Consider the following 15,858-nt stretch of genomic DNA (forward strand, 5'->3'; position numbering starts at 1 on the left):
TATATCATCAATTTTCATTTCCGTCACGATTCTTGACGTGACAACAAATGGCTACCGACGTGGTCTAAAGATTTTTAAGCTCCAATAAAACAACGACAAATGGCCTTCTTCACCTAATCGATTTTTCAAAAAGACCCATACTTATTTTTAAAAAAACTTTGGCCTAAAATCTATTGGAAAACCCCGGCGGGGGGAGTGGACAGGGGCCTGACCCGGTAGGGGGCTCCCTCACCGGCCCTGAACCCCGACGCAAGGTGGCCCATAGTCCAGCCACCTCACGCAAAGGGGTCGAGGGTCGGCGGGGGGAGCCTCCAGAATGGGTCGGGGCCTCTGTCCCCTCTCCCTCCGTTTTTCTATCAGAAAACAAGGGGAGATGGGAGGAGGGCATCGACCTGGCTGGGGGTGTCGACCACCTCATCCGAGGGGTCGAGGCTGGCGAGGGAGCCCCTAGTTGGGAAGGGCCCCTTTCCCCCTATTTGATATTAGAAAACGAGCGGAGAGGGGATGGGGATGTAATGTGACGCTCGAGACGGGGAGAGAGAGAAAGAGAGAGACAGAGACAGAAAATGGACGGATCTAGTGTGACGCAGCTTGGTGAATCTCCATGGCAGAGCAAATGTATGTGGCGGCTCCTTATTGGACACGATAAAAAAACACATTTACTGGGAGCATCCGTCTATAGTGGCCAGACTTTATATTCCTACCCCCTAATTCAATAACATAGTCATTATTTGTTTTGCATTTTTATCTAGGCTACTTATATTCAATAGAATAATTATTTTCCTATGACAATGACCATAATTATACATATCATATATCCATCCGTATATTTTATCCGTCTCAAAAAAATTTTTGACACGGAATTATCTTCCCAACTATTTAATAGAATATAACATTCTTCAAACTAAACAATAGAAGTAAGATAACCATCTAAATACTCAATGAATAGGCAGTGTCAATTCATAGCAATTGATTGAAGAAGTCGCAATAGCATAGAAAAATAACCAAATCCTCAAATGGTGGGATGACCCTATAACAAATTTAACGTAAATAAAGAAAAATCTAATAAATGAGAAAAATAAATAAAATAAATAACAACCAATGAAAGCCGAAGGTATTATGGCTCCCATTGATGAAATCCTCCATGAAGTAACAAGTGTGTAATGAGTGTCTCACAGAAAAAGAAGAAAACATCTACCTTTAAATATGCCTGAACAAAAAAAAAATCTGCATTCAAGTCTATTTTTGTGCCAGCCCACCAAATATATGTACATCATTATTTCCTTTATAATTATTTAAAAGGGATAATCACACAAAAAATCATAAATTTATACTGTTTTCCCAAATTTAACATCAACTCTCAAAATTTTCAAATCTAGGAGCACGTTACCTACATTAGATCAAATCTATCATCAGTTTTCAATTCCGTCACGATTCTTGGCGTGGCAACAAATGGCTACTGACGTGGTCTAAAGATTTTTAAGCTCTAATAAAACAACGACAAATGGCCATCTTCACCTAACTGATTTTTCAAAAAGACCCATACTTATTTTTAAAAAAACTTTAGCCCAAAATCTATTGGAAAACCTTGGCGGGGGAGTGGACAGGGGCTTGACCCAGTAGGAGGCTCCTTCGCCGGCCCTGAACCCCCGAGTCAAGGTGGCCCATAGTCCAGCCACCTCACGCGAAGGGGTTGAGGGTCGACGAGGGAGCCTCCAGACGGGTGAAGGCCCCCATCCCCTCTCCCCTTGTTTTTCTATCAGAAAATGGGGGGAGAGGGGAGGAGGGCATCGACCTGGCTGGGGGCATCGGCCACCTCGTCCGAGGGGTCGAGTTCGGCTGGGGAGCCCCCAGTCGGGAAGGGCCCCTAATAGATTTTGGGCCAAATTTTCTTTTAAAAAAAGTATGGGTTTTTTTGAAGAATCAGCTTGGTGAAGAAGGCCACTTGTCGTTGTTCTATTGGAGCTTAAAAATCTTTAAGCCACACGGTTATTGTCACGTCAAGAACCGTGACGGAATTGAAGACGGATGATATATTTGGTCTAACGTGGGTAAAGTGCTGTTAGATTTGGGAAATTTGAGAGTTGATGCTAAGTTTGAGAAAACAGTGTAAGTTTATGATATTTTGTGTGATTATCCATATCTAAAAATTTCCTATCTATTAAAATATTGCACAATAATTATAAATACGTAATATATGCGAATATTTTATTGATAAATGAATATAAAATAAATTGGAGCTACATTCTGTTATAGTGAATATATGCATTTCGTTGGGCAATATATAGACCATACATTCTACTGCATATTTTTTACTTATGTATAATCTATATCTATATCTATATATATATATATATATTATGTTGGGCTATTTGTATATACTCTGTACATTCTTCTACATAATAAAGGAAATTTCTAGCACGATAATGGGTCATTATTCAGAGAGCAAGACCGATTTATTTATACAACAAAAATGTTTCAGAGATAAATTTCAATAGCAAGGTATCTTTCATATTCACATGTTTTTTTTTCTTTTTCGGTGGGTAAAAATGGTATGTTTTTGTCCCCAATATTTTCTTTGCTACGCGACGTACAAGCGGAAGGCATCAATCTTGGACTTTGACTCCGTCCGTACGCTAATCACCCGTTTGGTGTACCTTGAAAAGTCAGATGTATATTACGTTTGTCCTCGTCTCCCAGACCAATTTCCAGTCGATCTATATCACTTCTCTGTTGACGAGCACCGCAATATGTATCTCGAAAGCTTTGATAATCTCGTCTTTTCTTTGTTGAGGTGTTTTTACTTATTAACTAGTGCTTAAATCAAAGACATTCTGAACAAGTTCAACTCTTGGTCGGGACAAGAAGTCAGGTTAGTGAAGTCAGGAATCCATTTTTCCAACATCAAATTGATCCTTGGCACGAAAAAGCTCAAAGATGACTCTCGCTGCTTAAGAAATCCTTCATTCATCAAAAAAAAAAAAAAAGAGTCCTTCCAGTTGATCATTCGACAAAATTAAAGGCCGGCTGAATTCATGGAAAGCCAAATTACTCTCTTGGGCGGGCCATGCCACTCTGGTCAACCCAGGCTTAACCAGCGTACCTTTCTATTACTCTATGTCCCTCTTCCATCTCCCAAAAGCTACCTTGTCCAAGATCGATCTAACAATAGCCCTATTCTGGTGGGGCATTAAAAAGGAGGAAGGCAGCTATTTTGTACCTAAAAGCTGAGGACTCCCTATATATGCCGCCCCAAATCTCGTGGAGGTTTGGGATTTCGAGTGGAGGATTTCAATAGAGCTATGCTTTCAAAGAAGGCGTGAGCCCTCACAACCAACTCCAACACTCTTGCGGCCCGAGCAATGAAAGCTAAGTACGGTAACTTCCTATCCCCATCCCAATGCTCGGCCTCAACCTTTTCAAACGTTTGGAAAGGACTCCTCTCGTGCGAAAACACCATCCAGGTAGGTGCTTGTATTTCCGTAGGTGACAGAGTGGACACCTCTCTTTGGAATGATCCTTGGATCCCAAGTAATCCCGATTTCAAACCTTCCCCTAGCTTTGTTGTTCATCTAGAACTGGATTCAAGTTATGTGACTAAATGTTTTTTAACCTAAAGAGATGGAATATTATGCCGTATTTGGTTTCAAAGTACAATTTTAAAATCAGATTTTAATTTTTAAAAAAGAGTGGTATAAATGGGGCTCACCCTATGACTTTATATGAGTTATTTTATTTTTTTTATTGTGAAAAAAAGTAGTATAAATGGGACCCACTCTTTGACTTTGTATGAGTTATTTTATTTTGTTGTGGGTAGAATTAGGTTAAACTTCCGATTTTAAAATCATATTTGCAAACCAAACAAGTCAATCTCTTAAGGAACCTTTTTGATGATGCTACTGTTCAAAACATATTGAAAATCCATATTCCTCAGCAAGAACAGCCTGCAGATGCCCCATGCCTCTCGGGATCCCACTCCGTGAAATCCTTCTACCACCTCGACCAAAAGCATCGCCTCATCCCTTCCCCTGATGTTAGTTGGAAAGCCTTGTGGGGCCTCAAAATTCATGATAGATTAAAAATTCATCTTTGGAAAATAGCTACCAAATGCCTCCCACGGTTCTTGTCTTGAGGCAATGTATTTGAGATGATGCATGAGGGGACATCCCAAGACAATTTCCTCCAAACAACACAATAGAACACAAAGTCTCCATAGAGATGCGCAAAGCTATCAGAGCTGATTTGGCATAAGGGGCAAGGAGACCTGTTATTATTAACTTCACTATCAAACCTCCTTATGCTTTGCTGTCTTTTGTTGAGATATGTTATCCCATATGAAAAAATTGAAAAAGAAATCACGAGCTTATATAAGGCTTGGGTTCAACAAGCTATCAGCTTAACCTTTTGGGTTACAAATGGGCTCAAGTCTACATAGGCCAAAGTGGAAATTTTTACATCTTTTCTAGCGAAATGCTTTCTCCCTTTGCTTGTATGGTGCTATCATTCTATATCATCAATGGTCTTTAAGAAATGAAATCCATTATGCAGGCAAGAAAGGGGATCTCACTGATGCTGTCTGACGTATCAAGCGAGCTTTCGAGGAGCATAATAACAGCACAAGCCATAGCATCTCTCTGGGATGTAGCAGCTCAGCGAGCAGACCAAGCTTGGAGGCAGATGGACGTGGACCCTCTGCAACAATCAGACCCAACCTCGAGGAGCAATACAAACAACCGCTAGAGATGATTGGGTCCAGATCGATACGGATGCTGCGTGGACTATCCACAATACCTCCTTGGCCGGACTCATGCTAAGACAAGGCCAACCAATTGCAAAATGTTGGCTCTCCCCCACTTATGCTATATCCCCCTTGCAAGCAGAGGCTAAGGCTGTTTTATTGGCTGTTTCGGTTGCACTTGAACACGGTTGGGACAGGATCAGCTTGAGGTGTGATGCCCTCCCGCTAGTTGAGGCGATTCACCGTCCTTCCAGTTCCCCTTGGGAGATTAAGAACATCATATCAGATTAAGTTTCCCTTCTTAGTAGATTTTCCGCCTGGAAATGTATTTGGGTTCCTCGTTCGGATAACTCTCAAGTATATGGCTCAGAACAATTTGGTCTTAAGTCAAATTTTGCATTCTTTTATATGTTTGAGGGTTATCCCGGTGATATTGTACTCCAAGACTCTGTTTAATTAAATTTTAATAATCTATACCTATAAAAAAAAGTGTTTAAATTCATGAGTTGCACGGATTTGTTTTAATAATTATTATTCACATTTCATAAACATAAATTTACCACGATAATTAAGTGCGTTTGGTTTTAGAGTTAATAGAGTTAAGTTTTGATTTTAATTGAGTTGTTGAATTATGAAAAAAAAAGTGTGAAAAAATAATGAATAATTGAAAAAAGTAATGATTGTGTTGTTCAATTTTGGAAAAAGTAATGAATAGTTGAGAGAAAGTAATGATTGTGTTATTGAATTGAATATAAGTGAAGTAGAATTAAAATTAAAATTAAAATTAGTTTGTGAAATCAAACGATAGAGAACATATACTTTGGAAGATTAGAGTGAGTTTTGGAAACTCAAAAGTTATATTCTTATCAAATTTCATTAGGAAATATCTCATAATACTCCGAGCTTCCAACGAATGAGATTGGAGAAAATATAGAAAAAGTATTATGAATATATTTAATTGGGTAACACTCAATCAATAACCAGTCCACAATCGGTCCACAGCTTGATTGTTACTCGTCTCATGGCATCGGAGTCACATGCTGCAGAGGTGAGTAACTCTATCATTCCTTCCTTGAAAGCCTATTGGAGCATCTTGCAACAATTTTGACTTTTTTCTAAAGTTAATTTTAGAGTGCGTAAAAGTGGGTGTTAAGAGGCGAGAACTTTAGTAATATCATAGCGGAACCAACTGATAAAACATCAGCGGAACTTATTGAATCAGATTCTAAAGAAATGAATTATATTACTTTTCCGACATCGATATTCTAACGCAATCTTTTCTGATATCAATATATTAATGCAATCTTTATTCTTCTTATTATTATTTTTTCAGTTTATGCTAACTGATATCTAGAAGTAAAAGTCCTCTAATAAAAGAAATTGAGTTTAACTCAACTTCATTCTAACTATATATATATATATATATATTTAATTTGATTGTAATAATAAGGTGAAAGGAAAAAATAAAAAGGTAATGATTGTATTGTTGAATTATGAAAAGAAGTGAAAAAATGTAATTAATAATAAAGAAAAAGTAATGATTGTGTTTTTGAATTGTGGAAAAAGTAATGAATAATTGAGAGAATTTAGTATTAAAAATTGAATTGAATGGTAGTTAAGATAAAAAAAATTGAAGAAAAAGAAAAAAATAATAATTATGTTGTTAAATTGAAGATAAGTGGGGTTAAGTGGAGTAAAATAAATAGAGTTGAACTCCAAAACCAAATAAAATGTAAGAATTTTGAGTAATAATCTTAATATATTAGACTAATTTAAAGTAGTTTAGTGATAATTTTGCCACTAATTCTCTCATTGAAAGTGCATTGCATATTTTATTTAATTATTAATATCATGCAAATTCACTATCAATATTAACTGTGAGCATACAAATTTGATTTTGCAATTTCCTCTTTTGAAATTTGTGTGTTTTATTATATCTTTGCTTCCTTTCATTAAATTTTCACATTTTAGAAGACAGCGTAGAAATAATGTCTCCTGTTAATATTTTTTAGAAATTTTGTGTATATGTAAATAACTAATGAACTTTGGCGGTCAACCGGCAACTAATTATATTATTCCATATGCACTACATACTATTTCAATTGTCAATAAAATACAAAGCATGTTAAAGATAACCCATTCAGGTATAATAATTTAATCTTGCATATTTTTAGAAATTGTGCTATTAAAAATCCTTATCATAACATGTTAAATCTTATTTTTTTATATGATGATAAATTTGTATAGCATTTGTTGCAAAAGTAGTTAATTTGATTATATATAATGTTATATGGATATATTCAGATTAAAGATTTATATATGGTTAATTGCGCCATATAGCCTAACGTTTGAAGGAATTCTTAGTTCTATCCCAAACTTGATTTTTTACCTGAGATATTCCAACGTTAACGTGTTGGTTTCATATCTAGTCTGACGCTAAATTTACGTCCAAAATTGATGGAATTGCACATGTAACACGTTAATTTTGTAACACATGTAAGCAACGTTACAAAATTAACGTGCCACATATGCAATTCCGTCAATTTTAAATAGAAAGTTAGCGTCGGGCTAGATATGAAACCAACATGTCAACGATGGGATATCTCAGGTAAAAAATCAAGTTTGGGCTAGAACCAAGAATTCTTTCAAACGTTAGGCTATATGGCGCAATTATTCCGATTTATTTATTATATTAAGATTAAGAAGTATATATTCAGTTAATGAAACTTAATAATAAATTTTATTCTTAACTACAATAATTGTATACATTTATTAATTTATTTATACGAACAATAAAGATTTTCAATCATCACTTTGAAATTTCAGATAATAATCTCTAATATATTATATTTAATTTTAATTATTTATTATCAGTTTTGGAACAAATTGTCTTATTAAGCATGCATTGCAAATTCATTACAAAAATGGAGTTCCAATATATGAACTTCACTTTTTTATATTTTTAAATAATTTTGTGTGGTAGTCTTGGTTTCAAATTTTAAATTTTTATATATAGGCGGCCATAATTATATATATATATATATTTTAAAATACTTGGTGTAATTATTCTTATTGAAAATGTGTTTTTATCAACAATTTTGCGACCAATAATATATTATTTGTTATGCATCGTATACTTATTTTATTGTCAACACAACATAGTGATAAATTATATAATTACATATATATATATATATATTTATTGTATTGCCTGTTAGAAGTAGTGTTAACTGTTATTCAACTAATTTTCTGATACATACTGACATAATTTATACATATACTCAAAAGTATAAATTAATTTACTATCCATTTACGTATATATTTATCATATTAATATATTATTTATATCAATAAATTGAAATATAATTTTTATATTTATCATGATCTTTTATTGAACTCAAGTGAGTTTTAACGGATACTAGCTTAATGCCCGTGCGATGCATGTGTTTTACTTTTTAACTAGACGAAAGACCCATACATATGTACGGGCTAAATTTGTCGCATAAATGTACTAAAAAGATTGAATGGCATAATTAATTGGGTATATAGGTAGCGTAAAATTTAATTACAACGAATCTTTGCATATGAGGAAGTTAATTTCCAACTTCCTTTTCAATTTGTGACAATTTATTTAATTAAAGTTTATTTTGCTATGCATAATATTTATGTCTATATAAAATGTAAAAGACTTTTCGATCTAATATTTGGAGTTTCATGAGTAATGTGACACAATAATGACACGTCATTTATCGTACAATGATTGGTAGGGATTTCAAAAGTCACTCAATCATAAGCTTCTATATCCTATATGGCATCATCTTATGAGTTCTTTTATCTTTTATAATTTATAAAGATATAGATATAGATGCTAAATGCAATAATATTTTTCAAGTAATTCCTTGATTTTATTATTTTGATTTATATAATTTTTTTCCATATAACTTTATAAAATTAATTTTAAAGATATCTAATACTATAATCCCAATCCCAATGAAGATGTTAGTCCATTCATGCAATTTCTACTTCACTATATATAATTAGTTTTTTAGGTAATAGTTGATTTCCCCACTTTTTAATTTTTATTAACTCATTTTATTCCTTATTTTAATAAAATATTGTTTTTAGTAAATAATCTTCAACTAACGTGCTGTTTTTAGATGAAAATAATTTTTTTTATAATTTTAAAAGTAGTCCTTAAAAAATATTAATTAGTTTTAAAATCACCAATACTATTTATGATACTTCATACTATATTCTTTAATAAAATTTTGTATAATTAATAAAATAATTATTAATTAGTTTTTAAATCACCAAGATAAATGAATCAATGATAGTATTTAATACTATATTCGTAGACTGAGTGTTATTTCTAATTATTAAAATTTCTAGATGTGAACCATGAAATTTCTATTGTACATGTGAACCATGAAATTTCTTATTATATTTCTATTCCTATTGATGTACCTCATTAAATGCACCAATTCTCTTTATCTTTTCATTATCCTATTAACTTCTATAAAAATAAAACATTCAACTACAAAATATTAATTATAAGAATATCTGATACTTTAATCCGATAGAAATGTTAGTCTATTCATGTAATTTTTACTTCATTATACAATAGTAATTTTTTAAATAAGTCGATTTACTAACTTGTGACATTTTTTATTAGATCATTTTATTAATTATAGTTCTAAATAAATTATTGTATATGACAAAAAAACTTAAATAACTTGTTAATTTATAAAACTAATCTCTAGTAATATTTTAAATCACCAATATTAATTACAATACTTCATACTTTATTCTTCTATATTGAGTGATAATAATAATCGTTATAACTTATAGGTAAAATATTGTACATATGAACCGTAAACTTTTATATATGTTTATTTAAATATCCAAATTAGTTTACATTTTTATTTTTATTAATGCACTTCATTAAATGCTCCAATCCAACTTTATTATATATATGGATGTGGATTATATATATATATATATACTTATACTAGTTTATTGAAACTATGTATTGCACGAATTTTATAAAAAAGATTTTATTATAAAAGTTTTTATATGAAAACAATATTTGATATGAACTTATAGTTTATATTAACATGTAGTAAGTTGTTTTTTTATATTGTATAAAGTTTAATGCGGTAAATTCATACTTGTACAGAAGAATCTATTATATATATAAAAGTCTTGAGCTCATTATTGTATGTAGACAGTTTTCTTAATTCCTATTTTGTCGATTCAATATACGTGGACATCTTCCTAGACTCCACTCACTCATTCAATGTGTGAAGACATGTTTTCTATTTTCTATTTAAATATAACATGTCCCTTTCGTACTAGTGTCCATTGAAAGAAAAAATAACGTCTTATAGAAATTCAACAATATATACCTAACTACTAAAGTGTTTTCGCACTTACGACTATCAATTGTCTCTCTTAAATTATAATTAAATCATGGTGTCTCACCAATTCTAAAAGGCACATTATATATATATATATATATATATTCAGATTTATGCTTTTACTCCTTTCACTAGGCAGATCTTTTGGCCATTTGCTTATTTACTCTCTACTCTTCATTTACTTTTCCAAAAACTCTTCAAATTTTCAAAAGCATGCATCTATATCCCTCATTCTCTCTCTCTATTATATTTTTTAAAAATATAATCGCATATACATTTTTGCATATATTAAGTCATTTACACGAATTACCTCATTCCAAATACATATATTCATCAATAAATCCTCTATTCAAGTATAATAATAATATCAAAATTATAATAATTTATAACTTATAGAATCTATATAAGTACAAATCCTTTAAAGTATTTCTCAATTTTTACTTTATGAAAATACCTTTTCAATTTTGAAAAGTAGGCATCTATATCCCTCTATATGTCTATTCAATTATAATTTTCTAAAATATACCTGCATGTACCTTTTCATGTAAATTATATCATACGCACTAATCATTAGTTTCTAAATGTATTTTTTAATCAATAATATATACATATACATATATAAATACCAATTACAAAAGTGTGAAGTTCCTTTTGATTTTTTCACATTTGTTATTTTTCATTCTCCCCCATTTTACTCCCTTTTATTGTCTTTTCCCACTTTTATGATTCCTAATAAGACCCTTATATCAAATTAGTCCTTGTCTTTTCATGAAAAGTTACCTATTGTGTGTCATGGCCCTTCCACTTCGTAACAAAAGATAATGGTGCCCCCTCATTGAAAGCCCATTAAATGTCATCAATTCTTAAAGTAATGGTCCAATTCCATTCCAATCAAAATAACAGTCGCTCTCACTTTTCTTGAAAGATTCATCGTGAAATTTTGCTATGTCCCGCAACATTTATATGGAAAATATCCTTCTTCCAAATAAGGACGATCATATGGATAATAATTTATGCTAGGCTTCGTTTGTAAGTAACATTTTAAAATCAGATTTTGATTTTGAAAAAGAGTTGTATAAATGATTATGTATGGGACTCACTCTTTGACTTTGTATGAGTTATTTTGTTTTGTTGTGAAAAAAAGTGGTATAAATGGGGCGCACCCTTTGATTTTGTATAAATTATTTTGTTTTATTGTTGGTAGAATTAAGTTAAAGTGTGATTTTAAAATCACACTAACAAACCAAACAAAGCATTAAACAACTTTTTCCCAAGGTTTTGTAGATTTGGAGGACTCTTTGTCTGAAATAGAGTAGAAAGTTCTCACCAAAAACATTTATTAAGAATAAAAATATTTGTTGATGAAATTTCTATAGAAACATCAAACACAAATAGAGATCTTGGATTCATATTCTTATTGCAGAAATTAATTTCTTAGAATAATGTGGCTTGCCATCATGTTATTTGATACAGGATCACTGCCTGGTCTGATTCATTTCATTATAATATTTTAAAAATATAATTTCCAATAGAAATCAAATTTTATTTTACCGCACAAAATATTCAAATTAAGAAAACCAAATATTTTATCAGAAAAAAGTTGAAATTGTTATTTATCTTTTAGAACCTTTATGAAAATTTTATTTTTTGAAATATAATTATCAGAAAGTTTTTCAAGAGAAAGGAAGCGGGGGGATATCTAACGAAATATCCATAAAAAAAAACTAAATGAAACCCACAATGATGAGGAGACTACATTGGCCACTAAAATAAGGTCAAACCACTCCTTATAAATTTATATACTTCATTAATTACAATCATGCATAATAATAGAATAAAATTTAATTCTTATTTCATTAATATATTGTGCTACGTGTGCAATGTACATGTCTGCCTACTAGTATATAAAAAATATGTCAAAAGTTCTTAATTAAGGAATTACTGCAACATATGCAACATTACAATAACAATTTCTAAGAAAATTAATTCAAAATTTGAATACTTTAATTTATAGTAATATAAACATGCAAAGAATTTACTTTTTTATATTATATAGATTTTAATGCAATAAATTCAGACTTGTAATAGAAGAATATCTATAAAAAATTCTTGAGTAAAGAATTCATGCAATATGTATGTTAGTGCAATTATCAATTTAATTTATAAGAAAATTAATTCAAAAATTTGAATACTTTTAGATAAATCATTAGTTTTAATTTATGAAAGAATAATACTCTCAGAGCCTGTTAAAACTTTTAAATTTCATTATTTGCTTGTGCTTTATTATAACTAATATTTCATATATTAAAATTTATTAATTCGAGCACTTTATACGAAATGATAATAAGTGATATGATAATAAGTGATTGAAATATCTTTCATATTTCTTTGAATATTTCCTTTGTATTCATATATTGTTATTAGTTAGAATATTATATCTATTATTATTTAATTTCTACATGGCATACTAATATAGGAATTAGGGAGAATTACAGAAATAGTTTTATAAGTTTGCATTTTTTTGATATCGAGTCATGTAAGTTTCGTTTTGAATATTGTAGTTCTAAACTTTTGCTCTATTAGACATTTATGGTTCCCAATCGTGACCGATCGTTAACTAGTACTGACGTGGACGTAAACGACGTTAAATCTTTTTCCCTTGTCCTGAAAATTCCTACATGGAAAATAAGAAAAATATAGAGATGGTCCTAAAATTTTTTCATTTTTTGAACTTGATTCCTGTAAGTTTAATTTTAGAAAAAGCATCCCTAAATCATTTCAAAAAGTGACAGTCTTGGTCCATTCAATAATTAGCGTTAACGGACAGTGATATGGACTTAACGCCGTAAAAAAACTTACGACTAGCAGTTAATATGGCACACGTGGATTAACCATCGCACGCCACTTTAGAAAATTCTTCAATACTTAAAAACATAAAGATTAGAAAAGATAACTTAAAAGTTGAATAAGATTAACCAAAATTAAATAAAAAGTAGAAAAATTAAAACAATTAATTTTTTTAAATTTTAAAAATTTGAAAATAATTTTAAAGAAATTTTAAATTTTTTAGAAAAATAGAAGTAAAATTTAGAACAAGTACATAATTAATTAAATTTACAAAAAAATTTGAAAAATTTGAAAATTAAGAAAATGTAGAAAAAAATTCATAAAAATTAAAGTAAAATTCAAAAAATTACATAAAGTTTATAAAAAGTTCAAAAAATAAAATATTTAAATATTTAAATAAAAAATGTTAGAAAAATAATAAATAAGAAATTAATATTAAAAATAACTATGTAAAATTAAAAAGTGGAAGATAATGTTCAAACTCGTCGAAGAATGAGAATGGACTAGGTAATTACCAAGATATCGAATAGGGCGAGGTCATGAAGCTTCTCCCCCCCCCCCCCCCCCCCCCCCCCCCCCCCAAAAGCAAGGGCCTTTCTTTTTACATTTTAGGATTTTTTTTGTAAATTTAATTAATTTTATTCAATATTATTATTTTTGAATTTAATTTATTTTTTTTTCTATTTTTATAAACTTTTAAAAAACATTTTATTTTTAATTTTTTTTCAAAAAATTAAATTTTAATTAATTTCTTAAAATTTAAATTTAAATGAAAAAGTATATTTTAAAAATTTTCACGGCGTTAAGTCTACATAATCTTCCGTTAACGGCCAGTACGGAATGGACCAAAGCTGTCACGTTTTGAAACGATTTAGGACTATTTTTTTCAAAATTGGACTTATAGGACTCAAGTTCAAAAAATAGAAAACTTTTAGGACCATTACTATTATTCTTTTAATTTTCACGTAGGTATTTTAAATACAGGTAGAAAAGATTTAACGTCGTTTATATCCACGCCAGCACCAGTTAACGGTCATTCACGAATTGGACCACAAATGTCTAATGGAGCAAACCTTCAAAGCCTGTTTGGATTATGAGCAATGCTCAACTCTGCTCAATCCAATTTGCTACCCGACAAAGTGGATCTGCATTTTCAAACCTGTGGGTCCCAGTATCACAACGATAGGTAAACTTGCTCGAGAAACCATGCTTCTAGGCGGAAGACCGTTCGAAGCCAAGCCAAACAGAGAAACGTGAAGCTCCTTCCTCCTTCCAAACATCGGTAGGGTTCGAAACTTCAACCAAATTGGCTACAGGAATCTCAAAGCGAGGGCGAAAACTCCCGATTAGTGAGTGGGTTCCGTCAATACTCACCTCCATTCCGTCAATTTCACAGACTGTGCATCCGTGACAAGCAGCGGGCAAAGGAGCTGCGCTTCACAGTGAAAAAGGGATCTTGTCAGGAGTTATTCGCGAAGATATTGTGCTCTAGCACGCGATATCATATTTCCCAAATAATGCAAAATTGTAGGGGCCCCCTCCAAGTGCTATGTTCTCGGCTCAATTTGCCCCTTTAAGAAACGGTGGACGTGGATTTGGGAGAAGCATCCGCATTAGAGGTATGTTTCGTCGACCTTTGTCTCCATTAGTGCTTCTTGTTTGAAGATTTTCCTTTGTTTTTCTTCGTTGGCTGCTCATTGAAAGCTCAGTTGATGCTGTGAGATGAATACTGCAACTATACCCTGAAAGCTCAGTTTCCTTTTGTTTTTGTTACGAGTGTGATTGCTTTTGTTCTCTGGTGTTATATAACTTGCTAAAACCGTTTGAGCTGTTTTCTAATTATTTTTTTGCGAAAAACAACAACGTTTTTCCTTGTCTGAGAACCTACCGTTGCTCTTTTTTTTTTTTTTTTTCCAAACATAGTCTTATGGATTTAACCGAGACGGGAGTCGCTATTTGTTTGTTTCTGCATTGTCTTTCTGCTGCTAAGTTTTGTTTGTTTGTCATTCATTTTGTTTTGCTTGTTATTTGTGGAAGTTCTGCTCCACCAACTGCATGCATCATGGCTCCAAAAGGGGAAAATATCATCGACTGGAGTGATGAAATGGAGTTCGCTTTCCCAAACGTAATGCTTGAAAAGCTGAGAAGAACACACACTACAACCTGGAAGACCAATACTTGGAATGAGATCATAGCTGAAATGATCAATCTATTTCCCGATAAGCAACTGTGTTTGCAGAAGGTAAAGAACAAGCATCAAAGAATGAAGACAAATTTCACCCGATTTTCTGAAATAGTTAGGCATACAGGCGTCGGATGGGATGTAGACACAAACACCATTACAGCCGACCCAGATGTTTGGGATATGTTTATAAAGGTACATGCTCGTTATTTTTTTGTTCGACTTCTATTGTTGTTTTGAATGAATTGTCGTTGATCTCCTTCGAGCAATGCCATACTTCTTCGTACATAAGAACATGGCGTACAAGACTTTCCGGAGCAAGGGCTGCAAGCACTACGATTTGCAGAAGCAACTGTTTAGTTCTTTAGTGGCTACCGGTGCTCTTCGCATATCCTTGACCGATCCACCTCCAACTTTAGAAGAAGAACGCCGGTTAAATGAGGAATTCTTATCTAGGGGGAAGGGAAAGCATAAACAATATGTCGATCTCGAAGAAGGCTCCGACGAGAATGACGACCCCATCCATGTTGCAGAGCCCATTCTAATCGAGTCTCAACGTCGAGTGCCGAAAAGATCTCAAAGCAAGAGCTCACAAATGCATAAGTGCATGGACATATTCAGGGAGAGTTTCATGAAGAAGCCACTGGAGACCCCACCATCGGCAAAGAGAAGCA

Source organism: Punica granatum, chromosome 8 (genome assembly GCF_007655135.1).
Source record: "Punica granatum isolate Tunisia-2019 chromosome 8, ASM765513v2, whole genome shotgun sequence".
Taxonomy (NCBI): domain Eukaryota; kingdom Viridiplantae; phylum Streptophyta; class Magnoliopsida; order Myrtales; family Lythraceae; genus Punica; species Punica granatum.